Source organism: Heterocephalus glaber, unplaced genomic scaffold (genome assembly GCF_053883595.1).
Source record: "Heterocephalus glaber isolate CG9 unplaced genomic scaffold, H.glaber_assembly_v1.0 deba00001442, whole genome shotgun sequence".
Classification (NCBI taxonomy): domain Eukaryota; kingdom Metazoa; phylum Chordata; class Mammalia; order Rodentia; family Bathyergidae; genus Heterocephalus; species Heterocephalus glaber.
In genome coordinates this window covers 43,227,610-43,252,499 of record NW_028258296.1, presented here as the reverse complement: position 1 = coordinate 43,252,499, position 24,890 = coordinate 43,227,610, and the positions used below count along the sequence as shown (strand labels likewise).

Genomic DNA, 24,890 nt, shown 5'->3' with positions numbered 1-24,890 from the left:
TCATTTCCACGGGGGTGGGGGGGGTGTGATTCTGGTGCCCACATGCCTCACCTTCTCTGCCCTAGGAGCTTGGGATGGAGGCAGGGAGCTTCCTTCCGGGTGCTGGGACCGGCTCACCCTCTCTGCCCTAGGTGCCTGGGATGGCGATGGGAGAGCTTCCTTGCGGGTGCTGGGAGTGGCTGAGCTTCACTGCCCTAGGAGCCTGAGATGGTGGTGGGGGAGCTTCCTTCCAGGTGCTGGGACAGGCTCACCCTTTCTGCCCTAGGAGCCTGGGATGGAGGCAGGGAGCTTCCTTCTGGGTGCTGGGACCAGCTAAGCTTCACTGCCCTAGGAGCCTGGGCTATCTGTTATACATTTTGATCCTTATTTACACTTTCAGTTTCTCACACCAGAGAAACTATTTGGTATTTACACATGTGTGTCCTATTTATTTCACTTAAGAGTATGGCCTCAGGAGATCATGTTTTTTAAACTATCATGAGAGCTCTAAGTTAAGGTTGTATACAATTAGAATTTCAAAATAAATCAGAGCTATAATTTAACAACAATGAATATTGATTTAGGAGTTCCTGGTTTTAATCCCAGTTCTGCTTCTGATGGTTTTATTTGGAGCAAGTAACAACTTACCTCAGCTTGTTCTGTTCTGCCAAACAAGGAAATTAGTCGAGTCCAGTACTGTTGAGTAGAACTTTCTGCAATAATGGAAATGCTCTCCTCTCTGTGCAACATGATAGGCACTAGCCACATGTGATGATTGAACACTTGAAATGTAGCTGGTGTGTCTAAGGAACTGAATTTTACATTTCTCTTGATTCTAATTAATTTAAATAACTGCATTTGGCTAATGGCAACCATATTGGCCTCAGAGGTCTACACTTACTCTCACTCACTCAGCAAGCTCTTGAGTGCCTACATCTCCCAAGCATCAGGCAAGGTGAAGATAGGGTTATTACACTGTACCTTTGCCCTCAAGGAATTGATATGGAGGAAAACTAAATAAGTTCTTACTAACATGTATACAAAAACTACTATGTATTGATAAAGAATAGAGCCATAACCAGAGGGTATATTGTCTCTAAAGTTCCTCTCAATGTAAAAGTACAAGGGCTGATTAAAAAATATGGTGTTTAAATAAAAAATAATTATTACAGTAAAAGACACATTGCCATTGATTTCCACCAAAACGCTGTCCCTTGGATTAAATGCACGTATTCCATCACTCTTGCCACTTGTTGAAGCTGTTCTGGAAGTCCTCTTTTGTGAGTGTCTTTATGGAGTATGATACAAATATGGTGAACACAGCTGTTGAGTGCCACCCAATCAAAAAGCAGGCTCCAAAAAACACTACTGTATGTCCTTATTCACCTTATTCATTGGTCTTGGCACTGTGTGACTTCTGGCTGTTCCCCAAAATCATGATGACCATGAAAGGTAAATGTTTTGAATCAAATCAGGACACTGAGGCAGACACAATAGTGCAACAACACTCATGAAAGAGTATTTCCAGAACTGCTTCAGAAAGTGGCAAGAATGATGAGTGTGTTCAAAGTGAGGGAGAATATTTTAAGGGAGATTAATAGCAATGTGTCTTACTTTAATAAGTTTTTAAAAAATTTAAGTATTCACCATATTGTTTTATCAAATCTCATATATAAATTAAGCTCCACAAGTATTTACTGAGCACCTATTCTCTGTCCAGGTCTTTATTTACTCCAATTCTTAGTATAGCATTATCACCCAGAGATAGTAGCTAACAAATACTATCAGTACTCTCATTTTGTTGATTGACTGATTGATCATTTGGTCAGCCAATTGACTCATTCATTCAATACTTAGTGAGTTTTTTATGTACCAAGCACTTTGCTAGGCACACATAAAAAAGTTAATTTAATGATGTCTTAAAGGTGATCTCAAAAGTTCATAGTGAAATACAGATTTTGTTTTTAGGAAATGACTTACAAGGTGCTAGGTTCACTTTGCCTATATTTAGAATAATGATGTTTTAAATACTGAACAAATGAAAGCCAAATCAGTATTCATTGCCTCATATTAATAATAAAGTGGAAATGAAAGAATTAGGCATGTTTGCCCATTAAAAACTACCTGCATTCTTTTCAATAGAATATACTGAATATGCTAGAGAAAATACATTGAGGAGATATATCTAAGACAACTTCTGGGTTTTTGTCTGTCTGTTTGTCTTGTTTTGTGGTACCAGGGATTGAAACTCGGGGCACTCTACCACTGAGCCACATCCCCCTTTTTATTTTTTTATTTTTTATTTTGAGACAAGGTCTTGCTAAGTTACTAAGTTGCCCACACTAGACTTGAATTTGGTAATCTTCCTGTTTTAGACCCCCAGAGTGCTGGGATTACAGCTGTGCACCCCCATGCCTGGCCAAAAGATTCTTTTATATTGCTACCTGAATATAAACATTTATTCTTTTTCAATGTAATTTTTTTCTTTTTTGCTAATGTCTAGCTACAGTATCATGTCCAATATTTTTCCATTTAGATCAAGTCTTTTATATGAAACTGGTGTGATGTTGCTGCTTATATATTGAATATATACATATTTATTCCTCAACTATTCTTTGGGTAGTTGACCGGTATATGGATATTACTGTGCAATTAAATTAGAGAATACAAAAACAAATAAGAGTTGGATCTTCTCAAGAAAACGAGAGTAGGGGAAATAAGAAACAGAAGAAAATTGAGAAAGAGACCTTTATATAACCCCTTTAGAGTACTTCAAAGAAGGAAGCAGTTACCACCAGATGAGACAGAAAAAGAAAACTTTGGAGGATGTGGGATTGAACCTTGAAGAAAGTGTAAGATCTATAATTGCAGAGAAGGAAGGAAAGGCCATTTCTGAGGCAGGAAAGCAGAAAGTTAGGGAGAAAAATTTGAGTTAAAAGAAAAACAAGCTATAAAAAAGCAGAGGAAAGTCACATTGGGAACATAGATTGTGGTAATATCTTGGTTTTAAATGCCAGACTGGAGAATTGAGACTTTATCTTGTAGTTTGTAAGGCATTTGGAAAAGGTAATGAAAAATTATAGTTGTTCATTAAGAAAATTCATCTGACAGGAGTATTTAAGTTATGTTGGGATAGGAAGAGGCTAAATGCAGGGATAATTTATAAGGCTAATCACCCCAGGATGGCAGGTAATCCCTCTGAAGTAGTATACCATCTGGGGGACTAGAGAGGAGCAGAGTTATGAGAGGAAATTGTAAAACTAGATTCAGTGGAACCTGGAAACCTATTCCATATGGTGATGGAAGGAGGGGAAGAAGTAAAAAATGACTCCAAGTGTAGACTGGTGCAACTACTGTGGAAATCAGTATGGAGATACCTCAAACAACTAGGACTGGAAGTCCCATTTGACTCAGCTATTCCCCTGCTGGGTATCTTCTCCAAAGAATTAAAAAGAATGATACCACAGCGATATATGTGCACCCATGTTCATAGCAGCACAATTTGTAATAGCTAAAACTTGGAAGCAGCCCAAATGCCCATCAACTGGAGACTGGGTAAAGAAAATGTGGGTTTTTCTCAGAAAATGGAGTACTACTCAGCCATAAAAAATGGGAAATTAGAGACATTTATAGCTAAATGGATGCACATTGAGGCAATACTTTTAAGTGAAATAAATAGGACACACACGTGTAAATACCAAATAATTTCTCTAGTGTGAGAAACTGAAAGGGTAAATAAGGACTAAAAGGTATAATAGATAATGTGAAATAGGAAGAAAAGGGGCAAAGGGGAAGGGGAAGTGGGAGGGGTAGGGGAAAGGAAAGAAGGGAATGAAATTAATATGAACAAGTGAAAAAAATGGAAACAAAATCTTTGTAAATAGGGAGGGCAGAGGAAGGGGGAAAAATAAGAGCTAAGAGAGATTATGTAAAGGTGCAAATTTCCAATGATGAATGTCATTATATTGTATACCTAAAATGTACCAATAAAATAAAATTTAAAAAAAACTTTGAAAAAAAAAGATCCAATATTAAAAATCTCCATGAGAGAGAGGATGGATACTTCAGGCAAGTTTAAGGAATACAGGAGAGAAAAAGATCCAGGTTGATATAGAAAATGTGCTCTTGTAAAGAAGAAATATATTTATATGACATTCTGGGAGAAAATATATATGCACCCCTCTCATAAATCTGTATCTCGATGTCAATGATGAAAATGGGAAGGACACTGGAGACATCTTGAATTTTTTATGATAATAAGTGTATGAGTGTCCAGATTACTTGTATTTAATGCTGTTTCCTGTGTTACTGAAGTATATTTATGTTTTCAGACTGATGAGTTGGAGAAATGCTTCTTGTAACCTTAAGCTGATCTTCCTGGTTGGGCAAGTGGCTGAGGTATATAGATTTTCTTAGTGCACTCAACATCTTTAGCAATGGAGATTCTTAAAATAGCACAAAAAATCTTTAACAAGAAAAAAGTGCCCATCCATGGGAAGACTTGATTTAAGCTTTTAGGTCACACCCTCTTTGAGCACTTAAACTGAAGGACTTCTCAGTTCTCAGAATTTCTGTTAAAAACCTTTATAAGACAGAATATTCAGGTTTGAAATTGGTTAAGATAAAACAATTTTAAGGGTTTAACAATTGTTTTATTAGAGTACTAAACAGATAAGAAAGGAAGATCTGTTATTGAAAGTGAGTCCATAAATATCTTAAACAGTAATTTACCCCATATCTAAGGTTCTGTATTTTCAATCTGAAATTAGGGTCTTTTAGCATATTTATAGTACCATAGTTAACTTTACTAACTTCTAACTCTCTTTAAATCTTAAGAGTTATATTTTGTCTGTTTGAAGGAGAGGAGAGTAGAGACTTAAGGCATGCTGAGATATTCAGTATCATTTCCTTTCTTTGGCATGCTTCAAAATACTAAGAAGATAGATGGAAGGTTGCTGTGTGGGAACAGGAAGATGCTACATGCTTGGCAAGTCAATTTGACTAAAGAAGATGATAGCGGAATCCTGGTAGTTTTGATATGAAGGAAAAACACCAGAATAATAATGTGGATGGTGGGCTGGGGATTTAGCTCAGTGGTCTTGCTGCCTGCTGTGCAAGTGCAAGGACCCGAGTTCGATCCCTGTTACCAAAAAAAAAAAAATAATAATAATGTGGATGGTAAAAAACCGAAAGGAAAAAATATTCTCCATGAAATGTAGGAAAAGAATCAGAGATGTTGGGTGTGGTGGTGCACGCCTGTGATCCCAGCACTTGGGAGGCTGAGGCAGGAGGATCACACCAAGATTGAGGCCAGCCTGGGCTACACAGTGAGACCCTGTCTCAAAAAACCAAAAACAAACAAACAAACAACCCCCCCCCCCCGCAAAAAAAAAATCAGGAGTAAATGCAGGACTGACCTAAAAGCAAGCTTCATCAAAATTATTCAGTATTTTGCTTCAACTTTTGGTTTTATTTTTAGTGAAAAATTGATGTTTTAAAACATGTCTTAGCTAATCAAGCACCTTGATTTATAGAATCCCTGTTTGGGTTGACTTTATTGGCCTTGCACTGTGATAAGCCTGGACTAGAGCAAGAATGACGTTGCTGCCTCCGGATAGAAGCTGTTAGTAAAACAGGGGTAGTGCTTCTGTGACACAGAAGGGTTGATGGCAGTAGAAAAGGACTCTCCTTTGCTGATTAGAGTGACACTTGGTTATTGAAGAATATTGATGTGCTTTGAATTATACTGTAAATCTATTCCTAAAACTTGCATATAAACTGATTTTGTGATTGTTAATAAAACTTGAGTGGCTATTTTATATTTCCAGAATTCCTGTATTTTTATTTTTGATTGATTTTTTTTTTTGGTACTAGGGATCAAACTTGGGACCTTGCCCTTGTGAGGCAGGTGGCAGAACCTCTGAGCTAAATCCCTGGTCCTTTTTGATTGATTTTTAATTGGCAGAGGTTTCTAAGATTTTTATTCTAAGTTTCTTTGCTACTGTCTACCTTTCATGCTGTCCAGGCTTGCTTTATAAATCCTAATACATGTTTATTTGTTGTGATTTTAAAATTTCATTCATAATATGAGAAATGACCCTTTGTTCTGTTTCCTCAATTTAAATCCCCCAAATCTAGATTTCTGTAATAATAACAATAATAATATCACCAAGCATTCATCAAGCACTTATTATGTACGAAGGATTGTACTAGCCTAAATATTTCATGTATTCATTTATCTAAACCTCACACTCAAGATAGCTTACATGGTATTATTTTCCATTTTACAGATGAAAGAACTGAGGCATGGGGAAATTAAGCAACTCTTACAAGATTACCCAATCGGTAAGTGACAAAAACCTTGTACATCAGGGTTTCTTAAATGAGGTTCATAAAGCAATTGTTGCACTTGTAAAACTTCCATTCTGGTAGGCAAGACAGGCTTTAAATATACAAATAACAAAAAAGCTAGTATATAATAATGTTAAGTGCAATGAAGAAGAGCAAAAAAGGTGAGGAATTAGTTGAGACAGAAAATTCCAATGGAAGGAATCTTCAGTTATGAGTCTTCCCTATGACCCAGGAGGACTGGGGAGACTGGGAGATGGGGATTAAAAACAGGTGTTTTTAACTTCACCTCATGCCTGGTGAGAGAGGCTCTCAATAAAGCCTCCCACATGGAGAGTTGATCTGATAGCCTCTGGATTCCATGGGTCACCAAGTAATTCTATTACTTAGAAACTTATTTACTAGTATTGGCATAGAAAGTAACTGTAATCCTTCACTGGCAGCTCAAGGTTATGAAATCCTTGGTAGGAAAATATAGCTGGGGGTAATTTAAAAAGGATCATGCTTAGCCAGGTGTGGTGGTGCACATGTGTAATTCTAGCCACTCAGGAGGCTGAAGCAGGAGGATTGCTAGTTTGAGGGCCAGCCTGGGCAACTTAGCAAGATCTTGTCTCAAAATAGAAAGTAAAAAGAGCTGGGGATGAAGCTCTGTGCTTTCTGTGTTCAATCCCCAGTACTATTAAAGACCAAAAAACCAAAAAAATAAGAGTCATGCTTGGGAAGCCTTCTGCTCACACTGGGCTACTTAGCAGAAAGAAGATGGAGGTGTGTGCTCAGATTAGCAGCTGAAGGAGTGGCTGGGAGTGGAGTGGGTATGTAAGTGTCCAGCTGAGATTAAGGTTGGCTGCTTCAGTGGAGCCGTGGTCAGAGGAACACACAGAGAAATATCTGACTCAGAGCAAGAGTCAGCTGCCTTGTCCAGAGTATACCAGTGCTATATTACGTCTGTGCTTGTCACACAAGAACATTCCTATTCCTTATCTCTCTTCCTTCATGGGCCCCACCACCCCTGCTGGCCAAAGGTCAGCTGAGTGAGTGAAGTGGAGGAGGGCCAGCAGAGAGGCCCTGACCCCCAATGCAAGGGCTGCCATCCCTAGCAGGCTGGGGTATGAGGTGGGGAGAAAGCACTAACTGTAATGAAGCTCAGAATTTGGACCAATACACTGGATTGAACATTTTTACTATTGAAATGAGACTATTTTGTGAAAACAAAGACTTTTTGTTAACTGAAGGTACCTAAAGACAAGGGACTTGTCCTAGTCACCTAGATCCTGTCCTGTGGAGTTAGTTTGAACAGATGGTTGGAAAGGAAAGAGTTACTTTTTATCCCCTTGAGAGAGTTTGTGGTTCTGAATAAAAATTATCCATTTTAAACAATCACACTGGCTGCTCTGCAGAAATAGGATTAGAAGATGCTAGTGATGAAGGCAGAGAGTCAGTGGAGCTGATCAGTGATTCCTCCACTTCCTAGCTGTAGGACTTTGGGCAAGCCACTTAACTTCTCTGTGCATCATTTCTTCATTTTAATGTGGTAATGTACTAGGATGCCTTAGAATTGTTGAGAGGAATGAATATACTAGTATGTAAAGTACTTGAAGAGTGCCTGACTCATAGTAAGCATTACAAGGCATTTGCTACTATTTTTATTTTACAAATTACTATTTACAGGTCAAATGTTAAATAGTGCTGAGTTGGACTACCTTTAACCAGAGAATGGGGAAACGTTCATGATACGTTTTGGAATTATACTCACCGGGACTGTGTAAGGAATGAGTGGATGTGGAGAATGAAAGATAAAGGACAAGAATGGCTCCCAGGTTTCTGGCTTGGACATCTGTATAGAAGTGATATTGAGGGGGCTGGGGATTTAGTTCAGTGGCACCGCACCTGCCTCGCAAGTGCCAGGTCCTGAGTTAGATCCCTGGCACCTAAATAAATAAATAAATAGATAGATAGAATTGATATTGAGGAGGACAGGAATTGTATATAGGCTTCACAGAGACTTCTGCTTAATGATGCTTTTTAAGAGTCTCTATTTTAATAGTAAAATAGTAGTTAGCATGGGCCAAGGTGAACCTTTCTATTAATTATAGGCTAAAGAATACCTCCCCAGGGACCAAACTGTCTAACTCCCAAACAATAGCTGCAGTTGAAATATCAGCCCATGACTATTACCCCAATTTAGGCAAGGCACAAAACACCTCAAGGTGTTTGGCCTTGGACAAACTCATTATACACTCATCCATGTGAGTTGCATCTCATGGAGTAAATTATGGGTAGGAATATTTGTAGTTAACATAGAGGATGTGACTCAGCATGAGCTATCAAACATGCTCAGAACAGCTCTCTAGGAGGGATGTGGACTCTTGACCAGAAATAAAAGTCCACTTTCCCCTATTCTCGGGGCAACTGTGAGCCTTTTCACAGCTTGCTCTCACTCACCTAGCATACTTCTTTCATGCCTTCAATAAATGTACACTTTTGTTGCCTTTTCTGTGTCTTGTCCAATTCTTTGTTCAGGACATCAAGAACCTGGAAAGAAGCCCAAAGGGCCCTTTGTCTGGTAACATTTCCTGGTGAGCCAGGAAGCAAGAAGACCCATTTCTTGTCTCATTTTAATTGTCCGGCTGCACTCTTGCAGGCATGGGTCAAACAGTTATATGTTGGTAGGGCATCTGCTACTTGAAGACTTCCATGACAGGATAACTTGGTCATGGGACAGAGCATCGTAGACTCCACTAGGCTCAAGAGAATTCCCACACATCAGCTAGGTCTCTGTTTTATGTTTGTGCAACAAAAGGATAAAATATCTTGGTTACATAATCTTTTCCTACAACCATGAATGTCTTGCCAAGGTTGCTTCTGCATTCCAGGGCTCTCATTTATAATCCTTTGTCTCCCTTCTGAGTTGCATTCTTTCCTGTAGCTCAAATTCTTCTCCTTCCACCTCCCCTACCTGCCAAATTGCTCTCTCACCCTCCTGGATGTCAGACAAACTGGTGCTTTTAGACAAAGGCTACGGTTTTCGTTTCTGAGGTCCCATTCGGCCAATTTATAAAGCTGGTTATCAGATGGAAAAAATGGCTTTTGAACAGTATGTAACATGCACTGAGTCATAACAGATGACAAAGTTGGGATCATCTCCTCTCTGGGAATACTAAAGGAGGGAACACGTCTTCCTGGCAACCTTTGAGGAGTTAACAAGAGTCCATTGGAGCACAGCTTGGCTGGTTGATAAATTTACTTTTGGATTTCAATTTGAATTGGTATTTTTTCCTAATTAGCATGCTTAAAATATTTCTTGTGCATTGGGATAGTTCTTAAACTGCAACTCCAGGGTTAACTTGCTCTTCTGCTGCTTTCTGCTTATGCTAAAATATGGATGTTACTCAAGGTCACTAGGAAGTTTGTCGGTCAGCCAGCCCTAACTGGAATGTAAACATCTATATATTAACTCTGAAACCAAAGAAAAAATATGTACTAGGGGTATTTTAAAATTCAAGGATCTACTAGAATTGTTACAGAAGGAGATCAGTAACTAGGATAGAGAAGGAAATATGTATTCTAAGTTTTTTCTCTTGTTGGTTTATTTAGGCCTAAGACCTCTTCCTTCTAAATCTCTTTGTTGCTCAAATGTGGCTAAAGAGGCTGTAACACTGATTCTCAAATCATCAGTTACTCTTCCCCAAGTTCCAACTCCCCTCTATAGTCTGGCTGTCATCAATGATTCTCCTTTATTGACTCCAGTGCTGGAGATGCAAGGGCAAGAGAAACCAGGTCTATACTTCCAAAACTACTATATAGATTCAATGCAATGCCAATTGAAATCCCAACAGTATATTTCACAGAACTAGAGAAAACAATCCAAAAATTCATTTGGAACCAGAAGAGACCTAGAAGAGCAAAAACAATTCTAGGCAACAGAGACATGGCAGGGGGTATAGTAATCACCAATTTGAAACTATACTACAAAGCCACTGTGATAAAAACAGCATGGTACTGGCAAAGAAACAGACCCGAGGATCAGTGGAATAGATTAGAAGATGCAGAAACAACTCCAGACATACTCAGCTACCTCATCTTTGACAAAGGAGCCAACCATCCTCACTGGAGGAGTCTCTTTAATAAATAGTGTTGGAAAAACTGGATTTCAACTTGCCAAAGATTAAAACTAGATCCCTATCTTTCAAAATGCACTAAACTAGAATTGAAGTGGAATAAAGATCTAAATATTAAAACAGAAACACTAAACTTGCTGGAAGATAAGTTGGGAAGAACTCTCAAAGACATTGGCATAGGAAAAATCTTTATAAACAAATCCTCAGTAGCACAGGAACTAGCACAAAGAATCAACACTGGGATCTCATCTTATTAAAAATCTTCTGCACTGCAAGGGAAACCACCAACAGAACTAAGAGACAACCTACAATGTGGGAAAAAATTTTTACCAGCTGTTCCTCAGACAAAGGTCTACTATCTAGAATCTATAAAGAACTCAAAAAAATCAGACCCCCCAAATATAAAGACCTAATTCAAAAATGGGCATCTGAAATGACCAGACATTTCTCAGACAAAGATGTAAAAGCAGCAAATAAATACATGAAAAAATGTTCAACATCACTGGTCATTCGAGAGATGCAGATGAAAACCGCTGAGATTCCACCTCACCCCAGAAAGAATGGTTGCTATCAAGAAATCAACCAATAACAAATGCTGGCGGGGCTGTGGGGAGAAAGGATCCCTTCTCTATTGCTGGTGGGAGTGCAGACTGGTGCAACCACTGTGGAAGTCAGTATGGAGATACCTCAAAGAACTAGAACTAGAGGTCCCATTTGACCGAGCTGTTCCCCTACTGGGTATCTTCCCAAAAGAATTAAAAGAGTCATACCACAGTGATGTATGTGCACCCACATTTATAGCAGCACAGTTTGTAATAGCTCAAACTTAGAAGCAACCCAATTGCCCATCAACTGAAGACTGGATAAAGATGTGGGTTTTTTAATAAAATGGAGTACTACTCAGTCATAAAGAATGAGAAACTAGAGACATTTATAGCTAAGTGGATGCACATTGAGACCATACTCTTAAGTGAAATAAATAAGACACACATGTATAAATACCGAATAGTTTCTCTGGTGTGAAAAACTAAAAGTATAAATAAAGATCAAAATGTATAATTGATATTGTGAAATAGGCAGAAAAGGTCTAAAGGAATAAGGAAGTGGGAGGGGTAGGGGAAAGGAAAGAAGGGAAAAGAAAAAATATGAGAAAAGGAAAAAAATGGCAACAAAGTCTTTGTAAATAGGGAAGGGTGGAGGGGGTAAAGGGAGAGCAGGAGAATGGGGAAAAAATAAGAACCAAGATACATCATGTAAAGGTACAAGATCCCAATGATGAATGTAACTGTATTGTATACCTAAAATTTACCAATGAACTTAATGGAAAAAAAAAATGTTGCAGGACAAAGAGAAACCAGGTCTCTCTCTATCTGCCATTGTGTGCAGGTTGCTGTCCACTCTCCTCCCCTGTGGTGGCCTAGTGCTTAGTTGCCAATTTCCGCCCCTCCCTCTTTTTGCTCAGCAAGTCTGGTGGCCTCAGGGGAGCCTACAAGGGCAACCATAAAAGTGACTCAGAGAACTCTTTGTAGATCTGCTGTCCTCTCATCATAACTTTCTTCCCAGTTTTCTTTCTTGATAACACTCCACGAAGAGCAAGGAGCGGCTGGGTCCTCCAAGGCTCCATGAGACCTTGATACTATATCTGGCTACAGAGTCCACCAGGACTAGGGCTTCAACTTGGCTTAAGAACTACAATTTCCTGCTCTAGCAACACAATTAGGTAAGTGTAATAAGTCTCCAGCCATTTCATGGCAGATGTTTGGTTTGGCCTGTTATACTTGCTTTTCGCAATCTCATAAAAAGGGAAAACCAACCCATGTGATCCAGAGAGAGACAATAAGATCAAATGCTAAAATACTGGATTAATTCCCTAGCAGTGACAGATAAAAAGGAAAGGAGGCCTTGACATTCAACTAGTGACTATTTTGGTTAATAGAGAAGTGTTTTAAAATCCATGCATATATATAACTGCAAGTTAAAGTGCTTAACACCAAATTCTTAGTGTTATTTATCTCATTTTAACCGTGGTGATCAATTGGTACTACTGGCTTGAAAATTTTAAAGGCCGTCGTCTGATGTAACACCCCCAAAACCCCGTCCAAAATTTAATTACTAAATGTCTAATAAACTTAATAAACTACATAATAAATTTATCCAATGGGATCTGAAATATAGTCTTCAGGCCTTTTTCATTATATGTGATAGTATGGTATACTGGGGGGACTCTGTTGGATATTTTTGTGTGTACTGGAGAAAACTTAGAATTATTATTTTGTAAAATTTATTTTCTTCTTTAATTTCTATCAAAGTAATCATATATATCATAAAAATTAAAAAGTACTTGAGTTTTTATTGAAAACCAACAGCTCTCTGCTCAACTGCCTAGCCTTATTTTCCAGAAGCAAACCCTCTTCCTTTTTTCAATAAAATGATTTAAAAGTTTTAGTACTTATCTTTACCCTTGCATTCCTTTAAACTGCCTCTTGCAAAGTTACAACTGCAAGTAATCTGGTATGTAAGCTGTGGTCACTGGATAGGGTTGAAGGAGGACCCTAGAGGAATTTTTAAAAGCTGAGTTTATGTTCTGAAGCTGCAGTTTTTTGTTGTTTTTTGGTACTGGGGATTGAACTTGGGTCCTTGCACTTGCAGGGCAGGTGGCAGCACCACTGAGCCAAATCCCCGGCCCTGAAGCTATAGTTTTTATTAAAAGTACAATTTTAAAATTGTGATTTTTCTTGTCTCCGTTTTTATTTATCTTTTTTTTAATCCTACCTCACTACAAGACTTTGTTTCTCTGCCTATAACAAACATGTTTATGTTATATGTTGCTTAATGGAGGGACTGTGTTCTGAGAAATGCACTGTGAGGCAATTTTGTCATTGTTCAAGTATCATAGAATGTACTTAAACTAAGACAACTGGGACAACATCCCTAACAACTAGATGTAATCTGATAGGACAACCATTGTCTATGCAGACCATCATTGACTGAAATGTTCTTATGCAGCATATGACTGTAAATACGTAAAAGTAGCAACTACTTTTTAATACTTTTTCTTTTAAATCCCCAGCACCACAAAATCCCTAAAAATTTTAAAATATTTTCCTTCTTAGGATTCCAAAATAACCTTCAGACATTCAATTATATACCTTCTCTGTCATTCCTTGCTCTCTCAATTTAGCAGACATTATCTATTCACTTCCTATAGTTAAAAAGAAGGATTTAGGTATTCTCCCCAGTTTCGGTAGTTATTACTATAGGTTTATTCTTGGTTGTTTTTATAATTCTAAATGTTATTCTTAAACTTCTAGGTTTTATCCCATCAGTCTTATATAATATTCCTGACTCCTAAACTATATTTATTCTACTGGGTATCTATTATGAAGATAGGCACTGTTGTAAATGTTCCCTCAACAAGACAGAAACCCCACTCTCATCGGCACATTGGAGTTCAGACCTGTAAATTATATAGATGCTGACAAACTCAATGTAGAACAAAAAGCATAACAGGGAAAGTGATCAGGAGTTGGGGAGGTGGAAATGACATAGGATAGAAAAATAAAGATATGTTGAAAGAAAACAAGGAAAACCAGAATTTTAAAAGTGTGCTTTTAAGAAAAACTGCAGCTTCAGGGCACAAAAGTTACTTAATCCTTTTTCCCTTCAAGGAAACTCACTAAAAAAAATTTCCTAAGAGTCTTAATGATACAATAAGCTGATAAACTGGGCTCTGGGCCTATGCTTGTTTTTCTTTTTTTTTTTGGTACTGGGGACCGAACTTGGGACCTTGAGCTTGTGAGGCAGGTGCCAGAACCACTGAGCTAAATCCCTGGCCCTGGGCCTATGCTTTTTACCTTCAAATTGTGCTTCCTGTCACAGACCTCTATGCTCAAGGAAGCAGTACTATTAGTGGGCAGCATATCTCAAGTTCAAACACATGTAAATGGTTTGGATCCTAACATAGCCTACCAGATGGGTAATTGGCAGACAATAGCAATACACATCCTAGATCATCCTTCTCAAGGACACCCCTAGCACCCCATAAATATACCCTGCTCCAGACCATAATGTGCCCCTCTCTCTTGAGGGCCCGCACTCTATTTCTTTGAGTGTGCATTTCTTAGTTACTTTTCTCTTGTTGTTGAGACAAAATACCCAACACTCAAAGTTAAAAGGGAAAAGGTTTATGTAGCTCACAGTTTGTAGAGGTTTCAGTCCATGATCAGCTGGCTCCAAGGCAAAGTGGCACATGGCAGAGGGGAGTTGCAGAGAAGAAACAGTTCATGGTGCCCAGATGTTAGCAAAAGCAACAAGGGAACCTTAACAGCATCTTTCTGCTCCTTTCATCTCATCCAGACTCCCGGGATCAGGGCGGTGTCAAAACAATCACTCACATGTACCGGTTTAGTAATCTCACGCCCTTAATCGCAGCATCACACACTCTAGATTGAGCCACTTCTGAAAAAGAAAGCCCCATCTCATTCACATGAGGCTTTGGGGGGACATTAAGCACAGCCGTAACAGTGCACTTTAAAATTTCTGCCTAATAAATCCCTTGATGCCACTTATTGACACATCCTGAAAATCATTTTTTCTGCTATGAGAGTCAGTGAACTTGCAACTTAATTTTGTGTGTAAGGTGGTTTTAGGATCCTCATCACCCCTGTGGAAATCTGGGACTCCGTTCAGTGACAGGAGTAATAATTTTAGGTCAGGTTGTAAGATTTGGCCTCAGTGAGGGGTGATGTGTAAGCAAAGACTGAAAGGCAAGAAAATTGTTACCCATGGGAATTTTGTCCCGAAGATAGTTTCAGGTAGAGGAAACTGCACAGGCAGGAGTGTGTTTGGCATACTGAAGGACTACAGGAGACTAATGTGGCTAGAATGGAGTGGCAAAGGGTGGTGTGGTGGATGGCGGGAGATGAAGGGCCATGTGGGCTTTTGTGGTTTTTTGGTTTTTTTTTTGCTTGTGCTTGCAAGGCAGGCAGCGGAACCACTGAGCTAAATCCCTGGCAGGCTTTTGTTTTTATCCTAGTTTTTGTTTTAATGGAAAGTATTGCAAGGTTTTGAAAAGAAGAGTAGCTTGGTCTGACTTGTGTTTGGAAAGATGTGAGGCACAAGGATCACTGTGAGTTTGAGGCCAGCTCGGCCGACGTGGTGAGTTCAAGGCCAGCCTGCACTACAAAACGAGAAAAAAAAATTTTTTTTTGCACTACAAAAAACCTCCAAAACAGACAGACAGACAGAAAGATGGATATAGCTACTTATCAAAAACTGTAAGAAGTCACTGGTGGAAGTAGGAGGACTGGCTAGGTACTCATGATACACCATGGAGTTGGTGAGAAGTAGCTACTTTCTAGATGTATTTCTACACACCATAGTCTGTTAAGTGTATTTTTGTTTATATACATATATATATTTTTGTTTTGTTTTGTTTTGTTTTTGGTACCAAGGATTGAACTTAGGACCTTGCACTTGCAAGGCAGGTGCGGTGCCACTGAGCTAAATTCCCGGCCCTAGTTTTTATATTTTTAAAGTTAATACTGAATCCATTCTTTATTATGACTCATCTTTCATATGTTAGCTATAGGCTGTTTCTGAAAGTTAAAAGTCAACCCTTCTCTCAATTTATTTAATTATTGTTTAATTATTTATTATTTACTATTTATTATTCAATTATGTAATTATTATTTATTATTTACTGTTCAGCCAAATAATATGCAAAAAATCACATTCTTTTTTATAGATTCAAAATCATGATCTTGAAACTCCTTGGAGAAGATTTTTCTGGTGTTCAAGTTAAATAAATTTTCATGTTCCAGAAATTTGTTTAAAATGATGCCACATTTTTACTGGCTTTTTATTTCTGTTATGACTTTTTAGTACAATTTTTGTAGTTTGTCTTTCCTGGAATTTCCATGTGTCTTTCTTTTATCTTCTTGAGAAAAGAAACACATGTTTTCTTCATCATACCACTAATATCATCCATTTGCATTGTCATTGTGTCTTTTGTGGAGGTTGCATTTCATTTTTCTTCTTGAAGATGTTGTACTTGGGGCCAACTAACTTCCTGATATGATTTAGATTGTTTTGTAACTGCCATGCAAGACTACCAACCTGGAATTGCTTTTGATTATTGAAGGACCCTAGTTAGCAAGACAGACTCCATATTGCTGCTTGACCCACCTGCCTGCTCTTTAGATGAACTCAGAAGGAGGAAGCTTAAAAACCTCCTCCCCTTAGAAAGTCTCTTTAGAAATAACAATTAATCAACTATTGTTTTACAAATGTTCTAACGGCAGGAGGTTCTGCTTCTGTACCTTTTGCTTGCTTTACTAGTTCTATCCCATAGGGGGGCCTAGAAACTACTGGCCTCAGAGGTGTGTAAAACATGTTTGTCAACCCCCAGTTGAGGCTCGAGTCTGATGCTCGGCTCGGGTCCTGGCTGGTAATAAACTCCTGTGTGGATTTAATATTGGTCTCTGGTTGGTTCTCTCTCACTGGGTGTAGCAATTATATTCTTTCCAATATTCCATATCTTCCTCTTTCTTGTTTTACACCTCACATCTTTGGAATACATCCAAAAGTATCTTCAACAGAAAAGCAGATGGGAGATGAAATTTCTGAGTACTTGTAGGTCTGAAGATGTTTTTAGTATACCTTCACATTGATTTATAGTTTGGCAGAGGAGAAGATTCCATACTCGAACATTTTTTTTCCTCTTCAGAACTGTGAAGGCACTGTTCCTTCTCCTCTATCATAGAATATTATTAAGTTTGGTGTTAGTTTATTATTGTCCCTTGGTAACTGACATTTTCCTCTTCCTATCTAGACATTTAAAAAATAGTCCCTTCTTGTGTTCACTTGCAGCACCTTTCACAGTAGCACAGATGTGGAATCAACCTACATGTCCATGAAAGGATGAATGCATGCGGAAAATGTGGTATGTACATAACATAGAATATTACTCAGATATAAAAGGAAGGAAATCTTACCATCTGTGACAACATGGGTAACTTAGAGGACATTTTGCTAAGGGAAATAAGCTCATCACAAATTCCACTTATATTATTTATATATATATATTTCTATTTTTATATATTATTTATATATATTTATATATATTATATATATAATATATATATATATAAAACAGTCAAATTCATAAGAATAGAAAGTAGAATGGTGGTTTCCAGGGCTGAGGAGTGGGAAATGAGCAGCTGCTATTCAATAATGTAAAGTTTCAGTTATCCACGATGGATACTGTAGAGAGCTTCAGTACAACACTGTGAATACAGCTAGCTGTACTGTAATATAAACTTAAAATGGCATTAAAGAAGTAAACAATTAATTTTAAGATTTCTTAATATTTGGTGTTCTAAAATTTCATGATAATGTGTATTATGATCTTTCCCCATTTATTTTTGCACAGCATGTATTTATCTCTTTGATAGGTTTTTTCTTTTTCGGTACCAGGAATCAAACTCAGGACCTTGCACTTGCAAGGCGGGCACTGAAACCACTGAGCTAAATCCCCAGCCCTTTTATCTCTCTGATAGGAATATCTATGTCTTTAACGTTGGAGAAGATCTCTATAATTTTTAAAAGTGATTTTACTCTTCCCTCCTTTTTCCCAAATTATTCTTTTTGCTCTGTTTGTTTCCCTGGATTTCCTTTTCATCTTTTGCTTTATGTTCTAGAAGAGACCTTAGACTCTGTCTTTCAACACTTTCATTAGTTTGTATAATTTCAGCAATTATATGTTTAACTTCCAAGGACTCTTCTTTTGGATTTTTATTTTTGTGTGTGTTTGGGGAGGTCAGGGTAAGGGGTAGGATTATCCAATATCTTTTCAAATTTCTCTAAGAACACTAATTTAAAAGTTAAAAGATTTTGTTTTCTATTCCATAGGTAATCTCTGCTCTCTCAGAACCAGTGACGTTTATCTTTTTCTTTCTCTTTCTCTTTTTTTTCATTGAGGCTGGAAAATAAAGTTCCTTACCTGGCAGTCACCTCATAGAAAAGGCATCATGCTATGCAAAGAGGGACATAAATTCTTGGTGGAGAGCTAGCCACTGCTTTCATAAATAGACTTATCCACTGGTTGTCTTCATTTTAGTGTTAGAATACTGCAGGCTTTTAGTCCTTGAGGGAGAAATTTGTGACTCCAAAATTCAAGAAGGGAGAAAGCTTTATTTGGGAAATTGACATCCATCCTCAGTATTCCTAATTCTTCTCAGCTTATTCAATTTTCCAGAAAAGAAGTCTTTTAGTTTATTTACTTTATTATTATTATTATTTATTTATTTATTTATTTTTTTGGTACTGGGGATTGAACTCGGGACCTTGAGCTTGTGAGGCAGGTGCCAGAACCACTGAGCTAAATCCCCGGCCCCTTATTTACTTTATTTTTGTCAGTGTCAAGTGCCATTTGGTATTCCATTTATGTAAACATGAGAGCAGGTAGGCAGGGATACTAGCCACTCTTACATCTTTATGACCAAACACCTGAGAAAAACAAAGGAGGACGTATTTATTTTGACTCACATTTTCAGAGGTTTTGGTCCATAGTCAGCTAGTTCCAAGGCAGAAGTATCATAGTGAAAGGGCGTGGCAGTGGAAAGCTGCTCATCTCATGGCAGCCAAGAAACAGATGGTAAGGAAGAGCCAGAGAAAGAGGAAGGGGCCAGAAACAAGATACATCTTTCAGAGGCATGTCCTCAGTGACCTACTTCTTCCAGCTTAACCCACCTCCCAATATCCCATTCAACTATGAATTCATCAGTTGGATTAATCTGTTGATGAGCCAGGCACTCTCATGATTCCATCACCTTCTGAAAACCACTCTGAACACACAAGATATTTTGAGGACATTGTAGAGCTAAACCGTAACTGCAGCTATCCGGTATAGTGATGTACAGTGGAAGCTTGACTTAAAAACTTGATCAGTTCCTGAGGGCTGGTTGTAACTAAGTCAGTACAGTTGAGATCTGGATGTTTACCTAGGTACACGCTATAGATAACAAACGGCAGAATTAGGTCCATTAATCTAATTAACCAAAGTTGTTCATATGTCAGGCTGGTCGTAACTTGAGTGTCCACTGTAGTAGGCACATTTTCAATCAATTTTTCTATTTTAGCCTCTCTTCTGCTCCCTCCTCTCTGAGGCACCTACCAACTCAGCCTGAAACTTCTATGGGTTTCTGCCTTGAAGACTGACTCTATCTTACACTAAAATCCCTTCTTTTGTATTCTGGCCAATGGGTTCTTTTGTTTAACCACAGGTTTCTAGTCTCTTTTCATCTTTTGTACATTTGCTTTTAACCCTCATGCACTGGTGACACACCTCCTCTTCTCTTTACTGTTCTGAGCTTATTCCTGTTGTTATTAAGTCTCAGAAAATAAGGGAAAAAAACCCCTTTGTGCCAGGCCTATTGTACTAGACTTGGAGCCCAGAACTATTTCTTGAGTAAATCCCAGTGCTTTGCAGGAACACTTTTGGTATTCTTCCAGGGTCCTTTTTGATTATATCTTTTAAAAAATGTAATACTTTTGCCTGCTCTCTTTTTAAAGCATATAGGGATCTAACAGTTCAGAATATTAGTTTTTTTGGTTCTCTTCAGTGAGCATGGGCTGGAAGGATCTACCTTCCTGTGCTTACCAAGAGGCCAGGTAGTAGGGTATTATTTGAAGAAATGTGCTAGAAAGATATTTGTTTCAATTACTCCTCCAGCTACAGTACTTTAACTTCTATTTTTGTTGGGTTTCTGGAATTTCAACAATTATATGCCTATGTGTAGATTTTTTTTGATCAAGGCTAGTTGGAGTCCTATATGCCTCACTTATCTGTATGTCAAGTTCTTTCCCCCTGCTTGGGAAGTCTTCTGCCATTACTTCTGTGAAGAGGTTTTTTTTTTTTTTATGTCATCTGCACTCTCTCCTGTTTCTTTGTTGACTCCAATCAGTCTTATGTTATTCTTCTTTGCGTTGTCTAGCAGCTGCTGGATTGATTTCTCATGGTCCCTTACAATTTTGAAGCAATTTTTCTTTTCCTGGTCACTAATTACAATCTTATCTTCTATATCTGAAATTCTGTCCTCACATTGGCTCATTTTGCTGTGTAGACTTTCAGTGGAGTTTTTAATCTCTTGGAAATCTATTTACATCTGTTTTATGGATTCCTTTTGTTTCCTATGTTGGGATTCCATCATGTTCCTGAGCTCCTCTCTAGATTTATTAATCATGTCTTGCACTATGGGCACAATCTCTGCTGTTATCTGAGAAATTGTTTCTGATTTCATTTTTTCCAGATCCTCTTTTGTTGCCAGTTCAGGGAGTCCAGGTGATTGAGTATTAGAGCGTTCCATCTCATTTCCCTTTGGGGTTGCTCTAGATGATCTGGAAGTCTGTTTTTGAGACTTATGTGTCTTCTCATTTTGATGGGGGTGGGGGGGCTGTTGGCACCTGCGCAGCTCACCTCTTCTGCACTGGGAGCAGTGGAACGGTGTCCTGGAGGCTCCTTCCTTTGTGCTGGGAGCAGTGGAATGGTGGCCTGGAAGCCCCTTCCTTTGGGCTGGGAGCACTGAAACTGCGGCCCGGAAGCCCCTACCTCTGGGCTGGGAGTGGTGGTATTGCGGCCCCTTAACTTTTATTTTTGGAATAAGCTAGAGCAACCATTGGCTTAGCCTTAGGTGATTCCCTTAACTGCTGTTATAGCTTTCATGTAGATGTCCCCTCAAAGCCCCATGTGTTCATAGGTGGGGCTTTTGGGAGGTGACTGGATCATGGGTGTGTGATACTGGATTAGTTCACTGATGAGTCTATAGCTAGGTGTGATGTTGGGAGGTGAAGCCTGGTGGGGAAGAGGTGTGGGTGTGGCCTGGAAGGTTGTTATATATCTTTTCTCCTCCCTTAATGGTTCCCTGCTTTCTTCCTGCCATGCCATGGACTATTCCTTCTCTGCCATGCCCCTCTGCCATGGAGCCAGACAGCTATGGACTGAAACTTCTACAAACTGCGAATCAAAATAAATCTTTCCTCCTTTAACTTGTGGGTATCAAGTGTTTTGTCCCAGCAATAAGAAAGTAATTAAGACAACTACTTTGGCTGAGCTGTGATTTAGCATTATGGTCTTTGTTTTAATAAAAACAGTGAATAATATAGTGCCATTATAAATCCTGTTACTGCAACTGTTTTAAAAACTTCTAAGAAGATATTATCTGTTATTTTCATCTCTCAGTGAGATATTTTTAAACAACTCATTGCTACAACAAACTTTTCTCCAGGAGCAACACATGACTGTGCTTTTATCTATAGTGTTTATGTTATAGTTTATGTCTTGACTCTATTCTATTTTTAAACTGTAGAAATATCTCTAAGGTAATGTGAATTCAGATATAACTTATTGGCAGTTGGTTCCTGGACTTGATCTGACTGCAGTTCTCAGATGGGGACTGGCTATTATCTTATATCTGGTCTAATTCTTCCAAAGCCTAAAAGTGGGGCCAGGGATTTAGCTCAGTGGTTTCGCCGCCTGCTGCTCAAGCGCAAGGACCCGAGTTCGATCCCCGGTACCAAAAAACCCCCCAAAACAAAAAAAACCCAAAGACACACAAAGCCTAAAAGTGAAACAAGTAAACTAAAACATCCACCACCTGCCTCTCAAGTGCAAGGTCCTGAGTTCAATCTCGAGTACCAAAACAAAAACAAACAAAAAACCCCCAAACAAACAAACAAAAAAACCACAAAACCCCCCAAATAAACTAAAACATATATTAACTGGAAGACTAATTGAAAAATTTTTTTCAACTTTGCAATAAGGTGGTCATGAATGTCATATGATAGAACTTTTTGAAATCTACTTATAATAAGAATTTTACTGTATTACTGTTACTGAATCTCTAATTCTACAGGGTTAATAAAAGTATATACTATTTGTTGTCAGTGAAAGCACAATTTTATGTTGTACACATTATATATTGTTTTATTTTGTAAGACACTTCAAAACCCCCATAGAACAAGGTAACAAATAACAACATGAATATGAAAAGAAACTAAACTAAAATAAAAGGAATCATTTTTGGATGTGTCTATTGTGTATATAATATATTCAGGAATCCTATTATTTCCATAAAGGAAAACATTTCTCTTTTTTTGTGTGTGCAGTATTGAACCCAGGGCCTCGCATGGGCTAGGCAAGCTCTTGAGGGCTGAGCTACATCCCCAGCCCTTTTAATTCTTACATTTTGAGACAAGGTCTTACTGTTTCCCCAGTTGGCTTTGAACTTGTGATCCTCTTTCCACAGCCTCCCAAATACCCTGGATTACAGGCTTGTGCTACTGTTGTGGCTAGCTCTGTGTGTGCGTGTGTGTATGTGTGTGTTTGTGTAAGCAATAGTTTAATATAAAATGCTTTGCTATAGTTGCATTTTGAAAAGCTTTGATCACATATTATCTATATGAATTATAGCCAAAGGAACTAACATCTATGAGGGTTGTCAAAACTCATGCTGCAAAAGGATTCCCACTCCAGATAATATGAAGTTTTTGTCATTCTTCTGTTTACAATCACAGCTGGCTCTGGCATCCATCACATTTGATTTTATTAACTTGCCTCCTAACTCGGAAGGATAAACTGTATTTGCAACACTTATGAGAAAAGAACAATGTAATGTATTTCCTTGGCTGATGAATTTTCATGATATTATAACGTGGAGAAAAAAATGTAAAAGAAAATGAGAAATAAAACAGGAATAAATAAATGAAAATTATTTTCCCTCATAAATCGTGAATATATTTTATTAAGAATGGGTTTATGTACTTTGCATAGTCATAGCTAAATGTGTCATTGAGTCTAGGGAAAAATATTTCTTGAATTAATTATATTAATAGAAAAATGCCTACAATATGCTCCAAAAGGCATTAAGGGTCATGCTAATGTTCTATTGTCCTCTACTGGTCAAAGATTCAAATTACAGTTAGCCTTTTCTACCACCAAAGTTGATTCCTGAAGGCTAAAAACCAACCCAAAACCAAACACAAAGCACAAACAAAACCAACCAAACAAAAACAAATGTTTTGTACATTTACTAAATCTAAAAAATTCTGTTCATAAATAAAATAAATGATACTGAAAATGACTATATATAAATGATATGATCTGTTAATGTCTCTCTCTGAGCTCCTCAATGGAAGTTAGGTACTGTATGTTTTACTTTCATATCCCTAATAGCCAAGATACTGCCTAGTATAGTTTTTGTGTTAAATAAATGCTGGTCAAATGAGGCAGTTTTTACAATTACTTAGTCTTTACTTCTCATTTTATTTATTTATTTTTTTGTCATCTTATATTATAAAGATAGAGGTTTATATATAATATAAAGAGCTTTGTATTATAAAGATTTTTACCATAGGCATTTATAAAAATTAGTAAAATGGATATTTAAAAAATATTGATCCCATACAAAAGTTATTTTAGCCTTGATATAATTATCATTTTCAAACCTCTTATTTATAGTTATTTAGATTTTAGTTTAACATGGGTACTTTTGTGGTAATCTATTATTCTGAATTAAGTGGAGATTTTTACTGGTTAAGATTAGGGCCATCTGTGGGAGGCAGAAAACCTGACATACCGGCTGCTTGAGGTCTGAGTTCATTTCAATCACGCATAAGCCTGTGTACAGAGCTGACATGAAATTTCTAGTTATCAGGATCCTGGATTTTTCTGTCTTACTGCTGCATCATGTACAAGCTGTGTGCACTAAATGGAATAAATAGGTACAGAGGCTCTGTGAGAATAGATTAGAATGCATTTCACAGCAGTGGAGAGCTTGGGTAGTTCTAACAGAGGTGCTCATATGACGGACAATTACAACTGTATGAGATTGGTGTGCCCAATTCTGAGCTGTGTGATGCATTGTAATTTTCACAAATTGATACATTATAAATTCATGACCAGAGATTGACACTCAGAAATTTTACCTGGTTTCTCTTATAGCATAGCCTTCTCATTCTCTACACAGTAACTATCTTTAATCTCTTATTTTTTCAAACTTCTAGCTCTTATATCCTGTCTTTCTGATGCTCTCTGCCTCAACATGCTTACATCCTTATTTTCTCCACAATGCTTCATTCTTCACAGAAGAAATGGATGGGTCCTCTTCTTTCCACTAACATATCTACTCACTCTCAATAGAATTTGGATTTGGTTTTTAATTGCATTGGAGAAATATAGGATAGTGATTAGGATCATGGACTCTGTACAGTTTTAGTACTGTGGGGTAAGACTACTTGATTAATACTCTGGATCCACTGTTTACTTCACTTCTCTGTGCCTGACTTCTCTCACCTTAAAAATGTGAATTTATTCATTCAACAAAACGTTATTGTATTTGCCAAGCTGTTCTGAGTGAGCCAAACAAAACAGACATTCTTGTCCTTGAG

At 37.9% G+C, this 24,890-nt stretch overlaps 1 protein-coding gene across 1 annotated transcript in view; it reads left to right on the top strand.

Moving 5' to 3' along the window:
* Nucleotides 1–23,619, top strand: part of LOC110351032 (uncharacterized) — a 72,696-nt gene extending 49,077 nt beyond the window's left edge. Inside the window, exons 4-8 of the mRNA XM_087212640.1 lie at nt 4,311–4,377; nt 6,270–6,324; nt 12,009–12,165; nt 17,316–17,388; nt 21,433–23,619. The gene's annotated coding sequence lies outside the window, so the exon portion shown is untranslated. The remainder of the gene's footprint in view (nt 1–4,310; nt 4,378–6,269; nt 6,325–12,008; nt 12,166–17,315; nt 17,389–21,432) is intronic.
* Nucleotides 23,620–24,890: the final 1,271 nt, after the last annotated feature.